Raw genomic sequence first — 20,469 nt, 5'->3', positions numbered from 1 at the left:
AGATCAGAAGCAGAACAGATAAGATTTGAACCAGGGCTCTGATGTAGAATGCTGGTAAATCAAGTGATAGCTTAACCTGCTGAATCAGAATACCAGCCCCTAAATATCATAATCTTTTATGTAGAAAATCCCAAGGGATTCCTTAGATTATTAGAATTTATAAATAAGTTCAGAAATTTTATAGGATATAAAACAAATGTACAAATTGCATTTTTGTACACTAGCAAAACAACCTGAAAAAGCAAGCAAGAAAACAAATTCCATTCATAATAGCATTAAATAATCATAAAATATTGGAAATGTATTCAAGTTAAGAAGTGCAAGACTGTACATTGAAGTTATAAATCATTTTTGAAAGACATTTAAAAATACAAATAAGTGTAAAGATATCCCATGTTCATGGATTAGATGACTGGAAATTAAGATTGGAATGCTCCCCAGATTAATTTATAGATTCAACACAACTCCTAACAAAAAAAAGCAGATTTTTTGGTAGAAATTGACAAATTGATCCAAAAATAATGTGGAGATGAAAGAGAATTAAACAAAATAATCACCAAAAGAAGAACAAAGGTGAGGACTCATGCTTCAAAACCTACTACAAAGTTAAGGGAATCAAGACAAATATGGTAATGATATAGGATGGACATACAGATTAATGGAACAGATCTGAGAGTTCAAAAATGAACCTTTATTACGATCAACTGATTTTTGACAAGGGTGTCATGACAATTCAAGAAAAATTAAAAAAAAAATGGCACAGAGGCAACTAGCTATCCACAAGTAAAAGAAAAAAAAGCAAAAAAAAAAAAATTACACTGGATGATTGCCTCACAAAATTTATTTAAAATGGATCATAGCCCTCAATATAATGGCTAAAACAAACTATTAGAAGAAAAAAAAAGAGCAAACCTTCATGATCTCAGATTTGGCATGTATTCCCAGATTTGACTCTAAAAGAACATGCAGCTCATTGGCGTAGTGGGTAAAGCTGCCTCCTGCGACACCAGCATCCCATATGGGTGCCAGTTCACATCCCAGCTGCTCCTCTTCTGATCAGGTCTCCTGATAATGGTCTGGGAAAAGCAGTGGAAGATGGCCCAAGTGTTTGAGTCCCTGCACCCATGTGGGAGACCAGGATGAAGCTCCTGGGTCCTGGCTTCAGTCTGCCTCAGCTCTGGCTGAGGAACGCCATCTGGGGAATGAATCAGCAAATGGAAGATCCCCTGCCCCCTTCATCTCTCACTCATTATAGCTCTTTCACATAAATAAATAAATCTTTTAAAAATGAAAGAATGAGAAGAAAAAGAAAAAAAACAGATAAATTGGGCTTCATGAAAAATTTAAAGCATATATGCTAAAAAAGACAACAAAGAAATGAAATGACAACACAAAACACCAGGAAATATTTGTAAGTCATTATCTGATAAGGAATTAGTATCCAGAATATACTCAGAAGTCTTACAATTCAATGATAAAAAGAAAAACAATTAAAATTATGTGGATAAATATTTCTCCAAAATCAGGCACAAGTGGACAAAAAAGCACATGAAATTATGTGCAACATTAGTCATTAGTGAAATTCAAATCAAAACCATAATTAGATATCAGTTTAGTCCCACCAATATAACTAAAAGCAAAAAGAAAATAACACGTGTTGGCAAAGATAAGAGAAACTGGAACTTTATGCATTGTTGGACGGATTGTAAAATGGTTCAGTGATTTTGGAAATTTTTTACAGTACTTCAAAATATTAAAAATAAAATTACAATATGCCCCAGCAAATCTGTTCTCAAGAGAAATGAAAACACATGACTCATAAAAAATTATATAATAATTTCATAGCACTATCATTCATTACAACAAAAAGTGGAAACAACCCAAATACCTGATGAATGAAAAAACAAAATGTGATATATCTGCACACATACACTTATACACACACACACACACACAATGGAACATTATTCAACACTTAAAAAGGAATGAAGTACTGACACATACTATAATACAGGTGAACCTTGAAAACATAATGCCACATGGGCACGGAATATTTTTTCTGCCAATGGCCATTTAGATGTCTACAGCAGAATTCATGGACCATACAAAATCATCAAGTTAAAAATTAGATATATTGATTTTTGAGTACTGCCTGCAGTTGCCTTGGTAGGGCCAGACCAAATGATTTAACCAGCCTTACACTGCCTGTGGGCTGGACATTCCCAACCCCTTTAAGAAGCCAGTCACAGAAGTATAAATATTGTTATGATTCTGTTTACATGAAATAATCAGAATAAGTGAATCCATAGGGACAGAAAGCATATGTGTGGTTTCCAGAGACTGGGAGGAGGGGGAATAGGGAATGGCCACTGACGGGTACAGGGTCTCCTCTGGAAGTGATGAAAGTGTTCTGAAATTAGACAACGGTGATGGATGGACAACTCCGTAAAAATACTAAAACCCACTGACTAGTACGTGTTAGACAGTTGATTTTATCGTATTGTAAATATGTCTTTAAAACTTATTGAAAAACTGGGGCAGGCATTCAGTGTGGTGGTTAAGGCCCCACTTGGGACACCCAAATCCCATATCAGAGTGTCTGGGTTCAAATTCAAGCTCTGCCTACATATATATATATAATTATATATATTAGCAGGAAGATTGAATTATATATATAATTCAATATGTATAATATATATAGAACTCAATATATATAATATATATAGGATTATATATAATTCAATCTTCCTGCTAATATATAGGTCCCTGCCACCAATGTGGAAGACCCAGATTGAATTCTAGGGTCCTGGTTTTGGTGTTGCTCAGCCCCGGCTACTACAAGCATTGGGGAGTAAATCAGTAGATGGAAGATCTCCATCTGTCTGTCTACCTGTCTGTCTCCTTTTCTCTGCCTTTCAAATACAACGAAATAAATAAATAAGTAATTGCAAAACTATTGTTGAAAAGCAGATTAGGAAATTTGTGACAGCAAAATGACCACACTGACTTCTTCCTAAGACTCCCCATCCCTAGTTCCTGGCATTCCTTGAGTCTCTCCTTTCCATCTTTTTCTGTCTGTCTCTGCCTCTCTTTCTCATACTTTCCTTTGCCCTCCGTGTGTGTGTGTGAGAGAGAGAGAGAGAAAGAGAGCGCGCGCAGTACCATTAACTCTGCGCCATGCACTGCACCCACAACTTTAATCACCTTATCTCTATTCAAAGCAAACTGCCACCATTATCTCAACTTACAGATGGAGAAAATGATTGTTGGAAAAATTGCCTAACTTGCTCAGATTGCATAGCAAGCAAGAGGCTCATCCAAGCAGATCCAGATCCAGTTTAAGTGTTTAAGTGCACAATCTATGTAGTCCATCACCAGACAGTGCAGCCCAGGCTGGGGTTCAGTGCACAAGTAGGCACCAGAGGAAACAATTATCTAGTGTTGACTTGACACATGCCCAGCACTTTTCTCTTTGGACTCACTTAATCTTTGCAGTATTCTGTGAAATAGATACCTGTATTATCTCCATTATCCAGATGAGCCCAGGGAGGCTGAGTACATTTCCAAGATCACAAAGCTGGTAAGCACTGGAAATGGATTTTAAGTGACACTTTGATTTCAAACTTTTAACCATTTCTTATACTGCCTCAGTGTCAGAGAATTTTTTTAAAAGAGAGAGTAACCTGAGATTTCTTCTGAACACAAAGTACAGAAAATGATCAGGGTCTTTCTTTAAAGTAAGCCCTTTTCAGAGAGAACGATCCAACATGGGAAGCAGGATACACAGCAGACTCATAGAATGACAGATGCCCTAAACAGCACTCTGGCCTCACAATCAGCCCTTAAGGCATTCAGATCTGGCTAAAAGGCCCAGGAGAGTTTCTCAGGCCTAGAAGGCCAAGACACTGTGGTGAAAAATGACCTAAATGAAAGATCTCTGTGAGTGAGATCCCAGTGGAAATTATGGGCCATCAAAGAAGGAGGTACCTTTCTCTGAAGGGAGGAGAGAACTTCCACTTTGACTATGGCTTTGTCCAAATAAGATCGGAGTTGGCAAACTCGAGGCTTCCATAGCCTTGGCAGCTCATGATAAGAGCCTTGGATGATTACTGACGTCATAAATAAGAGTGTCAATTGTTAAATCAACAATGGGAATCATTGTGTACCTACTCCCCATGTAGGATCTCTGTCCTTAATGTGTTGTACTGTGCGAATTAATGGTAAAACTAGTATTCAAACAGTACTTTATACTTTGTGTCTGTGTGGGTGCAGTCTTTTGAAATCTTTACGTATATATACTAAGTTTACTTGTATATACTAAGTTGATCTTCTGTATATAAAGCTAATTAAAAATGAATCATGATGAAGAATGGGATGGGAGAGGGAGTGGGAGATGGGATGGTTGTAGGTGGGAGGGTGGTTATGTGGGGAAAAACCATTATAATCCAAAAGTTGTACTTTCGAAAATTATATTTTATTAAATAAAAGTTTAAAAAATTTTAAAAAATAAATAAATGAAAAAAATAAAAGAAGCTCTTTTCTAAAATTGATTAAAGAATACTCATGTAATATCTGATTTGAGAATGCCCCAATGCCATTTCCCAGTGCCCATCACTCAGGAACTGATAATCAATAAACCTCCCCATGGCTGTCGCCACCTTCTCATCTCCCAACCTCCCTTCCAGACTCCCTCTACGATGCCATGAAGATATCCCACGAAGATCTCTTTCCATCTCCCTCTGTCCTCAAGGGTCTCCTAGCAGCAACCTTTGACCCTATTAATGTATAAAATGCTAAGAAACAGGCCTGCAGCCCATACAGGCCAGCCGCTATCTCCCCTTGTATCCCACCATACTGCACTGTCCTTCCTTGTGGCCTGGGTTCTACAACAGAAACATCTAGAACAGAAACATCTCACTCTGAACAAGACTCATGGCCTGGGAGGGACAGTGGCAGCAAGAGAATTTCCAGGTAACTGAGCTGACCTTCAGGCTTCCTGTGTCTTCTCAGCCCACTCTCTCTACCTCATATTTTCTTCAGTGAGCTCCTTGCTTTATTATAGAACAGTCCTATTTTCTTCCCCCGGAGTAGCCACAGCATAGGAAACCACACACTGACCTATATGTATAACTGACCTTGACACATGTGGTTTCAAAATACACCAGTCAAGTAGGGGCTGGCTCACTAATCTTAGCAGTATCACTGGCTTATTTCACTGGTTTTCAAGAGAATTCTAAAGAGAAGGGGTTTTTCCTCATTGGGGTGTAGAGAAAAAAAGAAAAAAAGAAGGGGACTTATTGTGACATTCACCTTTCCATTCTACCCAAAGATTGCTAAAGCAATTTCAAAGGATACCACTCAGTAATATTAACAATTCTGGCCTCTGACATTGATAGAATTACTACAATGTGGTAATCAAAGACAAGGTCAAAGCACTGTTCCTCCAAAATGCATAAAATATGCCTATAGGAGTTTCTCCATAGGTGTCTGAATCAGTACTGACTTGTATTGGTTTCTATAAATTTCATAGATGGACTTTTGCTCCCTGAGCTCCAGGGGTGAAAAAATGCCTTCATAATTCTGTTGCATCATTCATTTTATATTTCTCAATTCTGGGCACCTTACAGGAATCACAATCAAGCATTTCCTATAAGAATCTAGGAGAAATCGATCCCAATGAGAGTACAGTTTTCTTGGAGCCCTTTGCTTTGGACAACCCAGAACTGTTTCAGATTTTCAAGTGTACAAGCTATTGGTTTGCTAAACCATCATGAGTTGATCTATGCTTGTGCTTAGGGCTTACCTCAGGAAAAGGACATCTGACATCAGGCTCTTCAAATAAGACATTTTATTGCATGAGAAGTATAAGCAAATGCATAAACTAAACGTGTATATCCTTTAAAAGGGAAAAATCACTCAGAGTTGTACTCCCTTAGGGTGCACTCATTTGAGTTTGTGTTGATTTGATAGCTAGGGCAGCAAAACATACAACTAGAGAAATGAATTGACCTGCCAAATGCAAAGAATTTCAGGGGAGCTAGGATGAAAAACCTAGAGGGTTGCTAATTCTAATGCAGTATTATCCTCTGTGGTCGTCCACTTGGTTAACTTTACAGGCAATCTATTGACAATAATACTTTAAGTATGAATTTTAATTTGCAATTTACAAAGCATATACATTGTGTCACTGTTCAACAAACTCAGTTGGTGCTAGCTCATGTTGGTTGTATTAAATACTGGTTATATTAAACCTCTGCAGATCTCAATGTATCTTATCTTTGTTCTTCCATCTTATCCTGACTGTAGTTCACAATAACTGCTAACTGATCATCTCTATCTATCTTTCTTATAGTTTGGAGAAAGTTTTCTATTTCTAACTAGGTTTCAATAAATTCTTGCTTTTATTTTATTTTATTCAATAAATTCTTGCCAGTTATTTCTACTTGTTGAGACCAATCTGAGTGGCATGGGGTGGGTGGAGAAAGAGACAGAGACAGAGACAGACAGACAGACAAGAGAGAGAGAGGTTAGACAAGCATCTCAAGTTTGTTCATTTTGGCTTATTTATTTTTCTTCTTAGAAAAATGTGGGTAGCTTTTTGCTTTCAAATGCCATCAAAACATTTTTGTGTTGGGTTTTAATCTCTCAAGGATTTTTGTTTTAATGGTTCTGTCTTGGTTTGAGTTATCCAAAAGCAAACACTAAAACCAGCATTTGGATAGCAGTACTTTTTTGGGGGAGATTATCTCAAAAATACAACTGAGAAAGTGAAGAAAAGGAGCCATGGAAAGGAGAAACACTCAGACAGGATATGTTAAGCAGATTGTCAGTGTGAACAACTGTGGATGAGCCCTCCTTAGGACCTTCTGAGAAACCCCACAAAACAAGCTTCAAGAATCATACTCCCTCCTCTCCCCATGTATTCATGTGTACATGCACACACAGTCTTCTGGATAGCATCTATTTGCTTTGATGGTTGATCTCAGAGATGAGTAAAAAGGCTAAGATCAGGTGGTGCTCATATTCATCTTGGAAGAAACTCTACAATAAGCTGATTGACATAAAAAAAAAACACTTTGCTCAACTGGAACAAGTCCACTTCTTTCCTCAAAGCCTAAATGACTTTTACAATAATAGAGATAGTCAATGTTGTTTTATAACTCTCAAGAAGAGATCTTCCAATTCTCAGAGTTTGTCTTCAAACGGTGAGACTATCCAAAACAGGATTAGAGAATTATTAAGAACTATATAAATCCAACTCAAGTGCAATGCTATTAAAAGATAAATTCATGGTAGAATAGACCTAACAATGAAATGTATAGAAAGCATCTTTAAGATGTTTGGACTTTAAGTGTAGCTTGACTTGTGCCAAATAAGCCAAAATTTCCTAGATATCGATTAGATCATTCTAGAACTCCTGCCTGATAAATATGGGCATGATCTGGGTTTCTGATATTAACTTTCCCCTAACATTTGAAGTCTTAAAAGATGATGTGGGGTAATTAATTTAGTCCTGTCTAGTATGCTGCTAATTCAGAATCTTAAAAACCTTTCAAGGTAATGTTTCTCAAGTAAAGTTCTATCCCTTATCAACCAACAGATCATTATCTGAAGCTCCTTCTTCTATTAGAGAACCTAAATATCCTAACAGCATAACTAGAATGAAGCCGAGAATGCCAAATCCTTCTTTCCTGGACACTACAATTAATTCCCATTTGGAGATTGACATTTATTTAATTGCTTGTGGTGCTCTATTTTTTTTTTTTTTCGACAGGCAGAGTTAGACAGTGAGAGAGACAGAGAGAAAGGTCTTCCTTTTTCCATTGGTTCACCTCCCAAGTGGCCACTACGGCTGGTGTGTTGTGGCCAGCGCGCTGCACCGATCCGAAGCCAGGAGTCAGGTGCTTCTCCTGGTCTCCCATGCAGGTGCAGGGCCCAAGGACCTGGGCCATCCTCCACTGCACTCCTGGGCCACAGCAGAGAGCTGGACTGGAAGAGGAGCAACCGGGATAGAACCCGACCGGGACTAGAACCCAGGGTGCTGGCGCCGCAGGCAGAGGATTAGCCTAGTAAGCTGCGGCGCTGACCGATGTTCTAATCTTAAAGCAATATCTCATAGCCTAATTAATGCTAATAGCCTAATTAATGACCACACAACACAAATGCCAGCTCTTAGAGGGACAGTTACCTGACAAAGAGGATCAAATTTAAAAAGGAAATACTGACAGGAAGACAGAAAGCATTGCCCTCTCAGCATCAACCAGAAATGGTAACAAGGGAAGTTACAAGATTCTCTTAAGTGATTACACCTACAGATAGGAGCTACACATAAGAGAACTATGCCATCTGATACAACCCAAAACATTTACATAAAACATGGGAGTGTGAGTCCTTCCTAGAACACCCCAGATAAGTGACCAGGTGTCTGTTTCAGTTTCTGTATCTTAATAATTAAGAACTGGGTAGCAATGTACTGAGTGAGATATTTTTCACTGGCACCTTGTATAATCCTCAAAAGAACTTCATGGAGTACTATCGTCCTAATTTTACAGCTTATATAATAATCTCAGAAAAGGTAACTGACTCACCTAAGGGTACACAGTGAGCAAGAGGCAAAGCCAGAACTGTCAGCAGCTCAGCTAAACTGGAAGAAAGAGCTAAACTGTCAAAATCAGAGTTTAGTCTATAAAACAAGCCAAAAAATGCAGAGGGAACCTTTAATCTACTCACTGGGATGGTATAAACAGGAAGCTACAACTGAAGAGAGCTCTAACTACATTTTCTCCCAAGGAGGGGCATATCAGCTGAGGGTCAGAGGGGTCATCACAGACATGGAGGTCGCCTCACTTATGAACAAAAGGAGCCAAGGGAAAAAGGTGGGCGGGTGGGGGGGAGGACTAAAAGTAGTGGCTTCCAGGGTATGAAGTCAGAGTGTGGCAAGCATCTTCAAGATTTTCCCTTTCTCCTCCATGAGGAGCTCTCAGCAGAGGAACCTACAGACCAGCGTCCAAAGTCTCAGATAAAAAGACCTAGGAACTACAGTGCCTGTGCCAGATGTCCCAGAACGTGAAGACCATGAATGCAGGGAGTGGGAGGGGGCATGAAGCCTTGGCTACAAAGCCCTTCAGAGACAAAGTGTGGTGTGGGGAGGGCAGCCTTCCCATGAGATCTTCCAGGTAAAGTCTGTGTAGATGCCCACGGTCAGACCTGGAAAATCTCACATAGATTTTTTGTAAATTTTATTTATTCATTTGAGAGGTAGAGTTACAGACAGAGGGAGAGATAGAGAGGAAGGTCTTCCATTCGTTGTTTCACTCCCCAAATGGCCACAACAGCCACAGCTGTGCCGATCCGAAGCCAGGAGCCAGGTGCTTCTTCCTAGTCTCCCATGAGGGTGCAGGGGCCCAAGGACTTGGGTCATCTTCTACTGCTTTCCCAGGCCACAGCAGAGAGTTGGATTGGAAGAGGAGCAGCCAGGACTAGAACTGGCACCCATATGATATGCTGCAGGTGGAGGATTCACCTACTGTGCCACAGCGCCGGCCCCTCACAGAGTTTTTTTTTTTTTTTTTTAAGGGAAAGAGTTTTTTGGGGGAAAACCCAGCAGACCAGAGGGAAGGGGCGAAGAAGGAAAAGAGGGAGGAGAGCCTAAGAGAGATGGAGAGAGAGATGGAGAGAGAGCAAGAGAGCGAGAGAGAGTGAGGGGAGACGAGAGAGCAAGGAGAGCCATGTGTTCAGGAGCAGGTCCTTTGAAAACTTTGCTCTGGGGCAGGCAGGGAAGTAGGAGCAGCAAATCCCATTAGGATGGGGCTGGGGCTGACACTGGTGGTTGGGCCATGTGGCCACCTAGCTTCCAGCAATGGTGGTGGGGGCTAGAGCCTAGAATGGTGTCAGGGTGTAGGTTGTGCCCTAGATAGGACTGCACCATTTTCCTAACATTCCCTCCTTTTGTTTTTTATAAAGTAGGAGTTGTATGGGGTTACATTAGCCCCTGAAGTCCAGGAAGGGCAGAGGGACAAGGATCTGTCTTTAGAGCTACTTCCTGCTGACATGGGGCGATGAGGTACTCTTTGCTGGCATGGGGCGATGTCTCAAGCCGCTGTCTCGTGGGTGGGGAGCTGAGTATATTCCTGCAGCAGCATTTGGTTGACCACCTGGTTGCTAAAGGCCTTGGTTCATTCCATTATCACCTGCTGTAAACACTTAAACAGACACTGTTGTATAAAAGGGTGAGAATAGCAACCAATGATCCTAAGAGTCGCATTAACCAGCTAATGAGAGGGTTTCACAGAGGGGAAGAAATGAGGGGGATCTCTGAACCCTTGTGAGGATAGTGGCCTGGGAGGGCAGTGGAGGATGGCCCAAGTGCTTGGGCCCCTGCACCCACATGGGAGACGAGGATGAAACACCTGGCTCCTGGCTTCGGATTGGTGCAGCACTGGCCGTAGCGGCCATTTGGGGAGTGAACCAATGGAAGGAAGACTTTTCTCTCTGTCTCTCTCTCTCTCACACTGTCTATAACTCTACCTGTCAAATAAATAAGTAAAAAAAAAAAAAGCTGATCCCAGCCAAGACTGGGAGAAAAGACACTCATCTTTTGCAGGTAGAAGGGTTTGTCTGGCCAAGTAAAGGCAGGTGTCATCTCTAACAGGAAATTTACAGTTCTGCCGCAATGTTACTGATCCTATTTGGCCATTCCCTCAGCAGCAGTGGTCAGCTTGGAAGCTGGGCTGAGTGAAGAGCTTTTTGGCTTAGAGCCAGCAAGACCTGTGGCTCTGACCTGGGCGTCCTCCGACTCCAGGGCAGGTCCATTTCCAGTGATCCAACTCTTGGCTGGCAGAGCTGCCAGGGCTCTTCACAAGCTGACTTCTGCTGAAGCCCAGGCTCACCAGATCGAAAGCCACTGCAGTGAACTGGCCTGTTGGGTCTCCTTGAAGGTAGATCACTGTACAGAGCAGCCTTTAATGACCTGCCACCTATCTTTACATTTCTTCTGATGCCTAGCTTTCTTGTACTCCTGGTTTTTGTTTAAAAAAAGACTAGAGGATGCAAGTCAAGGGGGTGCTCAAGTCCCATCTCTAATCTTGGTGGCCTAAACTAGAAGTCTGTAGTCACAGGCATGTTCTGGTAGTGGTTTTTCTGAGGTGGACAATGCCCATGAGGAAAGCTATGTCCTCGCTTGGAGACTTTCTCTCCCTGTTTGGTCTGAAAGGGAGGTCTTCCCTGTTCACTGTGCTGATGGCAAAGTAAACCTAGCTGTGAAATTATAATGTAAGCTCTCATTTTGGCTATGCTATTACAGAAGAATGTTAGCCATCTCTTTTATAGGGTCTAAAGATTAAATTTTGCATCTTGGAGAGTCCTTCAGAATAGAATTAGTTTCCTCCCTTGAAGAGAATAGAGAAATGAGAGAAAAAGTCAGGCTTAGAATAGGGAAATAAGGGAGCAAATCCCAGATCACTTACTGACAATAGCAATAGCAAATAAAAACTTAGCAAGCAATTTCAACCATTAGATAACAACTTAGGAAACCATTTACCAGAAGGTCCAGTGCCTTCCATAAATTTAAGAATACATGTACCCGGAGCTGGACTCCACTGGGGAGTGAAGACTTTAAGTTAATTCCATGCTAATTGTACAAGGTCTGGTTCCCATACATGGGACATGATCCCTTTGTACCTAAATGTATTTAAGCAGGGTGTTCTTGGGTTTTCACTGAAGGATTTTGAATACAAGCACAAGAAAAGGAAGAAAATGGTAGAAATGGGGACAAAATAGAAGTGATTTTTTAAAGTATGAGAACAGTAATTGTTACTACACTGAATTAAAGATATTAAACAGTAGTCAAAATATGGGGTCAACATGTCTATCATCAGATAAATGAATAAAGAAAATGTGGCATATATACACAATGGGGTACTGTTGAGCCATAAAAACAAATTAAATACTGACATTCACAAGTAAACGAATGGGAACCATAGGTTACTGTTTTAAGTCAAAGAAGCCAGACACAGAAACACAAATATCTTGTGTTCTCCCTCATATGTGGACATTAAAAATAGTTGACATGAACTTTGGTGAGTATTACAGACTAGAAAGGGTGGGTAGGGGAGGGAGAGACGGAGGCTGGATAACAAGTACCAAAATGCAGCAGAACAAAAGTCACAAGGTCTTCAGTGGGGCATTGACAGTTCACAACCAAATGCCATGTGCTATATGAAGACCTGCACGAGAGGGCCTGTGTATTCCAAACAGAAGGAAAGGCTAAGGAAACTGAAAGGCTGGTTGACTCGATTGGGTTATGATGTGAAGATGCATTGCAGTACTGCACTGTACCCCCACTAATGTGTACAAGTTGCACATGAATAAAAATTTGAAAGAATAAAACACACAGAAAAAATCTTCATGATAATTCATTCATCAATCTGATTATTCATCCAAATTTCAGATCTTTTAATTCCTAACCTAGTAAACCAATCATAAGGTAAATGGCAGCAATTCTTAAATGAAGTATATTTATAAAACATGAAATTTAAATTGTGTTTATAGAACTGTACCAAATTTATCTGGAATTAATAAACCATTTCCACTCTGAAGGGCACATGTGGCAGTGGGACTGTCTGACACTTGCTGTGATAACTGTCAAGTGGCCAACCATGAATAAGAATGATTTCTCATTTAATGATCTCTAAACTCTTCCACTTCTTTAATTATTTCCACATTTTAAAAAAAGTTTCCTGCTGGCTATTTTTAATGACAGATACAATCACTGAATATTAACAATTTACTGGATGTAATGGTGAACACATAGAAAATTGTAAAACTGGAAAGCTACACCAGAAAGATCCAACGTGAGCTAAGCTGTAACACTGTATTCTCTTTGCTGCATTATCTCATCTTCTGAAGGCTGCTATGCTAACCTGCATCTTTTCTGATTTCTCTGTCCCTGATGATGAAGCCACTTCACGTCCAAAATAAGCTGCCTTTTGAAATCACAGAACAATCTCAGGCATAGGGATCTGAGTGTGAGAAGGAACTCTAAAGCAATCCTGTAGCCTCCCTGACATCCACAAAAGTGGCAGTGAAAACTACTTATTGCTACATGTAAAAGCTAGTAATTGAATTTTCTTTTTTCTTTGACAGGTAGAGTTATAGGCAGTGAGAGAGAGAGAGAGAGACAGAGAGAAAGGTCTTTCTTCTGTTGGGTCACTCCCCAAATGGCCACTATGGCCAGCGCTGTGCCGATTCAAAGCCAGGAGCCAGGTGCTTCTCCTGGTCTCCCATGTGGTGCAGGAGCCCAAGCACTTGGGCCATCCTCCACTGCACTCCCGGGCCACAGCAGAGAGCTGGCCTGGAAGAGGAGCAACTGGGACAGAATCCGGCGCCCCTATGGGATGCTGGACCGCAGGCGGAGGATTAACCAAGTAAGCCACAGTGCCGGCCCCTAGTAATTGAATCGTCTTTTAAAAATAGGTGTTCTTCAAGAAGGCAAATTAGGGTCAAACCTGCCTCCTCACCCCAAAATTCAGTTTATTAGAGGGCTGTGGATGAGACAAAGGGAATACAATGTAGCAAAACCATCATCTCCTCACATGTCACTATAAAGTACTGGTGTGTGGGTGTCAGTGTGTGTGGAAAAAGACCTATTCTAAGATGACCTTTGATTTCTGTACTTGAGCCAGCTTATGAAAAGAGCAGTTTGTTAACATGTTAAATTGTGATAGTAAAGAAGTGAGGAGAAAACAATTTAACAATTTAAAATCCAAGATAACTTACATATTTTAAAAGGCAAACAAACAATGCAATTTTCAATGTCTCAAGCAAATTCTCCTATCTTAGCTTCCCAATGTATACAGCTGTTTTGAAGGCAATGCATTTCTCTCAAAATCTATTTCCTCACTTTTTGCCTATTTCCCACCAAGAAAGGTTTACGGAACACATTTGCCAGACGTGCAATACCCACATCAGAAGAGAATGTCCGGGAAGCCTACCGTTCTGAAGGACTGGGCTGCTGTATACGATCTGGCGTGTCTGCAGCTCAACGTCCACACACGTCAGGAGCAGCACTCTGCCGTCTTCTGCCCTCAGCACTCTGAAAAGGCTCTCTGTTCGTCCTCAGCACTACCTTGACTTTCTGTCTCCCTGTTTCTCTCCATCACCATCATTTTGTTTATCTGCCTTCTTTTCATCTTCTCTTACTCCCCAAAGTGCCCATCGCATACTTCTCTCTACCAAACGAATGAGGCACAAAACCCAGCTGAGACAGAATATTCCAATAGGTTCCATGTTTATTGCCTGGTAACAAAAACAAAACAAAACAAAATACAAACAATGCAGTCACACTCTATTCCTGAGAACTTGGGTCATTCACCGACTTCCAGAAGGATATGAGTGATCATTCCCCAGATGTTCGTGGCTACCTCAATATTGGATATTAGAAAACAAACACAATTTACTTTACCTGTAGGGTTCCTGGGTTTGGGGCGGGGGGTGGGGAGCAATAATTGGGAGCTGAACAAAGAGGGAAAAAAATGAATCGCAGAGTTTTCAGAAACTCCAGCGATCACTTGACCAATCACTGATGTTTTTAGAAATAAGACGACAGAATGAATATACTTTCACAGATTGTTCAAATTATCTTAATGGTTAGAAGCTGTAAATTGGCCAATATAGCCATGTTGGGCATGTTGGGTTTTTCATTGTATAGTTGTTGCAACGAAGGAGGCATACAGTTAATATAACAGTTAATAATACCATATTATTTATGCATCATATAACCAGACTGTCTTTACTTTCACCATAAGAATTGAACCTCAATTTTTACTCATCCCATATCTGACCATTCCCCTCTTACATCTTGAGATACCTGTGACCTGCTAATCCTCTCATTATACCTCCTTGGTTTAATGATTTTGGCAGTGACTTCTGGCTTCAAACTTAGCTCTGACTATGTCCATTGTATTCATTCACTTCACTCTCTGCTCAGTCCTTCAGCTTAACACATGATGCCTCAAAATAGCTCCTTATATGTATTTACATCACACAGCACCCAGAAACAATGATGAGTAATAATGAATGGGGAAGAAATGAACCAGAGAATGACATTTTGAAGTACTTAACGATTAAGAAAAATGAAAGATAAAAGAAATATTAGGAGGAGGAAACTCAAAGTATTAGTATGCATATTAAATAAGTATATTAAATAAATAAAAATAAGGTGGTAAAAAATCATGAAGGTATATTAGACAAAATGAACTAAAGAAGAGAGTACTTCAAAAAAGCTTGTGGCAATTAGAATTAAAAGATAAGTTTATTTTGATGCAAAAACATTTTGAAATTATACCCACAAGGGAGGGACCTTCAAAAGGCATGTTATGAGAAAAAAATCTGTATTTATTTAAAAAATATTTTCTACCAATATAAACATCTTTTACTTCCATTTCCATGTTTCTATGAGCCCTATGATGCACTCTTGTAGATCATAAGGAAAAAAATTATTAAAGAAAATATGGAGAAAAAGGACAACAAAACCAAACAGTATTTATCTGGGAAATATAAAACTCAGCAAGATTTGTATGTCTCTCCTTGATTCAGAGTTGCATCTATTGTAATGTTAATAATAATAACTACAGTTTACTGTCCGTTATGTGTCTTCCACTCTGATATATTTGTTAGATACAGACCTATAAAATAACATACTTCAGGAGAACCAGGGAGAACAATCTGGTATTAAATTAACTCAGTTGGGAACATTTAATGCAATATAAATGGAGAGAAACCAGATCAGAAGAACTCTTGATGTAAGACTTATCACTGAAAGTATACATAACTAAATTGTTTTACACCCTGGTCCTAGGATTCTTCAAACCACAGCAATTCAGGTCACTGATTTCTCAAGAGTGAGTGCACTGCCATGCTGCCTGGGACTCATTAGTCATTCCACAATGTTTATAGTGCTCCACTCTTGGAAAGGGAATGGGGAGACAGGAATGCATAAAATACCAGAAGGAAACTAGGTAACTATAGGTGCAGGATAATGATGCTTGTAGAGGAGACCAAAGAGGTGATGTCCTGACAGTAGCAGAAATAATGATAGCATTTGGCATAGTTTTTTATATGAACAATATCATATATGAGCCTTTTTGGAGAAGGGAAGGTTAGAAGGGCCCTCCTCTTGTTGCAGCACCAGAGACAAACCTACAGCACATACTCTTGTCTGAGAATGAGTTCTCTTATTCTGCAGCTGCAGCTGTATCCTTTCCTCTCCTTTCTTCTAGTCCCTGGAAATAGATAACCTTCCTTTTGATCTGTTTTACTCATCCCTTTGTAGTTCTTGTTCTATCAAATATTGGTCATTCAACTACTCTTTTTTTTTTTTTTTTTTGACAGGCAGAGTGGACAGTGAGAGAGAGAGAGAGACAGAGAGAAAGGTCTTCCTTTGCTGTTGGTTCACCCTCCAATGGCCACTGCGGCCGGTGCACCGCGCTGATCTGAAGCCAGGTGCTTCTCCTGGTCTCCCATGGGGTGCAGGGCCCAAGGACCTGGGCCATCCTCCACTGCACTCCCGGGCCACAGCAGAGAGCTGGACTGGAAGAGGAGTAACCGGGACAGAATCCGGCGCTCCGACCGGGACTAGAACCCAGGGTGCTGGTGCCACAGGCGGAGGATTAGCCTATTGAGCTGTGGCGCCGGCCTCAACTACTCTTCAGACAATTTCTCAGCCTCCTATTGTTTGTAAACTTAGTCATGCCCTTTCCATCAAAAATAAAATTATTTGACCTTAAATAACCATATACTCAATATACTTTCCTACTTTCCCCTCATCTTTGAGGTCAAGATTATACCTATTTTGATTTTTTTTTCCTCCATATTTACTCTTCAGGCCCTATTTCTGTATGGAAACCAGTTGCACACAGCCAATGCAACTCCTATTGTCAAACGCAAGGTGTTGTTTAAATGTTTATCTCACTTACTAGACTATAGCATTCTTTCCCACAGGCTGTTTATTTGGAATCCAGATGTGTACTATTATTAGTAGCAGTCATATAGGAGGAAAGAAGAGAGACTAATGCCCAAATTTCCTTTGGAAAATTTAGAAATTAAAATGTAGGAGTTTCTTTAAAGCAAGACTTCTCAGAGACATTAGTATGTTAAATTTTTTTGTGGTTCTGCAGGAAAAACATGCAGATTTCAGCATTTCTCACATGTACTTAATTTTTTCCCAAAGACTGTTTCATGGGAAAATTATTCCTCAGGAAACATTTCTCTTTATCTTTCGACACAAGTGACTATTCCTTTCAGTGTTTTCTTTTCTTCTAATTTGATTCTATAATACCACATTGTCCTCTGCTAATCCCCAAACGCATGTGTCTTACCAAGATCTCTCCACTGCATTCCAGTTCATGTACCTAAAATTTTAATGTTCGTCACTTGAACATATTTCAAGTACCTCTATCTGAAAAAGCCCAGAGCTTTTACCCAAAACCTTATATCTTGTCTTGTGTTGAGCAATACCACCAATCCCTTCAATAATCTGAGGTAGAAATCTAGGAATCATCTAACACCTTTTCCTTCCTTGTCTTCATGGCTAATCAGTAACTATTGTAACCATCCAAATTAAATCCTGTAGATATTATCAAAAAGCACTCATTTATTGAGAAAACATTTTTTTGAGTACTAACTATGTATCAGATACTAATCTACGTGCTTTGATTGCGGCACCAAACAAAATAGATAAGGTCTCTTCTGCCACCGGACTCACATATTGACAAACGGAACATCAATTTAATATAATGTGTTATGGGCTGAATTGTGCCTCCCTTCAAATTCATATTTTAAGTTCTCTTCTCCAGAATATAGCTACATTTAGAGACAGAATCTTTACAGGAATAATAAATTAAAATGAGGTCATTAGGATGAGCCCTAATTCAGTGTTATTAATACCTCTCTGAGGGGACATGGGGACTCAGGTACAGAGGGGAGATTACATGAAAGCACCAAGAAAAGGAAGCAGCCATCTACAGGCCAAGGAAAAAGGCCTTAGAAGAAGCCAACCACGCTAGCAACTTGGTCTTAGACTCTGGCCCCTGTAGCAAATAAATTTGTATTGTTTAAGCCTCTCATTTAAGGCACTTGGGTATGGCATCCTGAATAAACTAATATAATGTGTAAACACATGAAAAAGAAATTTCTGAATGAGGAAAAGTACTGTATATAAGGGAAATAACGAAAAATGTCCAGAGACAGGGATCAGCCTAGCATATCTAAGGGAAAAAAGGTGTCTTTGCAAAGAAGGAATATGAATAAAAGGAAAAGGTGACAGAAAATGAAGTTGAGAAGTGAGCAGGGTTGGATCCCAAAAGGCTTCCAAGACAGGAAGCTTGGGCTTTATGTCAGAGTTCCTCAACCTCAGCACTACTGACATCTGGATTAGCTAATTCTCTAATACGGGGGATTATACATCCTGCACTTTGTTGGATGTTTGGCGTTTGTGATCTCCACCAAATAGAAGCCAGTAGTATGCCATACCCCCTGCTTTTTCACACCGTAACAACCAAATGTCTCCAGACATTGACAAGTGTCACCCAGAAGTAAAACTATCCCTGGCATGGAACCACTGCTCTTACATGAAGAAGAAAGCCACCAAAAGGTTCTAAGCAAGAGCAAAAATTACTGGATTTATGTCTCCTGAATACTATTCTGAGAAAAATGGATTGAAGGAAATAAGTGAAGTTGCAGAGAAATCTTAGTTTGAGACCAAGCTAGTTGTGGAAAAGAAAAAGAAGACAGAGTCAAGAAATATGAAATATAGGATCAATTAAAAACTTACTGATAGATTATATGTGGGGTCAAGAAAAAAGGAGGAATTCTGAGTACCCTTCAGTCAGTGCTTAAGTAGCTAGATGAATGCTCACGTCATTTCTCAAAATGAGAGAAGGCTTCGGGGAGGGTGGAGAACCAACAGTTCTATTTTTGACGTGATAAGTTTTTTTTTTGTTGTTGTTGTTTTTTGGACAGGCAGAGTGGACAGTGAGAGAGAGACAGAGAGAAAGGTCTTCCTTTTGCCGTTGGTTCACTCTCCAATGGCCGCTGCGCTGGGGTTGGCGCACCACGCTGATCCGAAGCCAGGAACCAGGTGCTTCTCCTGGTCTCCCATGGGGTGCAGGGCCCAAGCACTTGGGCCATCCTCCACTGCACTCCCGGGGCACAGCAGAGAGCTGGCCTGGAAGAGGGGCAACCGGGACAGCATCTGGTGCCCCGACCGGGACTAGAACCCGGTGTGCCAGTGCCGCAAGGTGGAGGATTAGCCTAGTGAGCCGCGGCGCCAGCCTGACATGGTAAGTTGAAAGTGATTGTTTGGCACTGCTGAACCCACGTCAAGGAGCAGATGGGAATATGAACCTGAAGCTCTGAGAAAGGTCAGACCTGGAGATTGAAGTTTGGGAATCACCAGCCTCCAGACAGCACTGACAGCCACACAATTTGATGAGATCGTGTGGGGAGAGCATGGAGACAGTGAAAAGGGGCCACTTTTCTTCTCTTATTTCTTCTTTAATGAATGTCAATACACAACCTTAGCCTATTTTTCTGTTTGAGTTTTTTAATCATTTGGGTGAGAGTTTTAATGTGAAGAATATTAGCTATCTAGCTGACATGTAGTCATACTCAGCCATCTTCTCTTTAACTTAGTGCTAGGCCTTTAAGAAGGCCTGTTTGTTACTGTAAGATTATGGGAATATCCATAATAATGGAAACCAGGATTGGCCTAAATGCCGTCTCTTATTCTTCTGGACTGTAACCATTGAGTAAATCTCAGAGCTCCCTGTTAAATCACTCAACTTGGACCTGAGTCCTATGCAGGCTCTCCTAAGTCCACAGCTTAGGAGTGTCAGGCCTACCAAGAAGATGATATGAATGCTTACCCAACTACAGCTCCACAGGCCAACAGCAGGACAGAGAGGCCAAGGAAGCTCAGGAGACTGAGGCACCCCCATGCCTGCCTCCAGAAAGCAGGCTACAGTTCTGATCCAGCTAACTCTTATAGAAAGGAAGAGGAGGGGAGTCAGGGTAGTGCAGGAAGGAAAAGGGTGAGGTCGGTTGCTGCTTTTACAGTAAACCCTACCCTCTAGAAGCTGGACCCAGTGCAGAGAACAACAGACTCTTAGTCATCAGGTTAACTCCTCCTCCCTTAGAGAAGCATGTGTCCTTAAAAGGTGGAAGAAACACAGGAATTCCCTTTCAGGTACTTCCCAGAGGGGATGGATGGGCAGGTGGGACTTCCTTTTCATACTGGTCACAGAGGAATGAGGGGTGGGGAAAGGAAGAGTCTTTCCTCTAGAATCCACCTAAATTCTCTGTTGCGAATTTCAGAAATCATCACACTTTCAAGTTTTCTACCAGCAACCTGTGGACATCTCCAGCTTGTTGCCCAGCAAAGCTAATGCCACATCCAGGCTGAATGTGACAGGT

At 40.7% G+C, this 20,469-nt stretch overlaps 1 long non-coding RNA gene across 2 annotated transcripts in view; it reads right to left on the bottom strand.

The window, feature by feature from the left end:
* Nucleotides 1-14,258, bottom strand: part of LOC138850461 (uncharacterized) — a 78,851-nt gene extending 64,593 nt beyond the window's left edge. For both annotated transcript variants that reach the window (XR_011390231.1, XR_011390232.1), the window contains exon 1: nt 13,992-14,258. This is a non-coding gene — a long non-coding RNA (uncharacterized lncRNA). The remainder of the gene's footprint in view (nt 1-13,991) is intronic.
* Between the last annotated feature and the right edge of the window lie 6,211 nt (nt 14,259-20,469).

This window comes from Oryctolagus cuniculus, chromosome 7 (assembly GCF_964237555.1).
Source record: "Oryctolagus cuniculus chromosome 7, mOryCun1.1, whole genome shotgun sequence".
NCBI classification, from domain to species: Eukaryota; Metazoa; Chordata; class Mammalia; order Lagomorpha; family Leporidae; genus Oryctolagus; species Oryctolagus cuniculus.
This window is presented reverse-complemented; position numbering and strand designations above follow the sequence as displayed.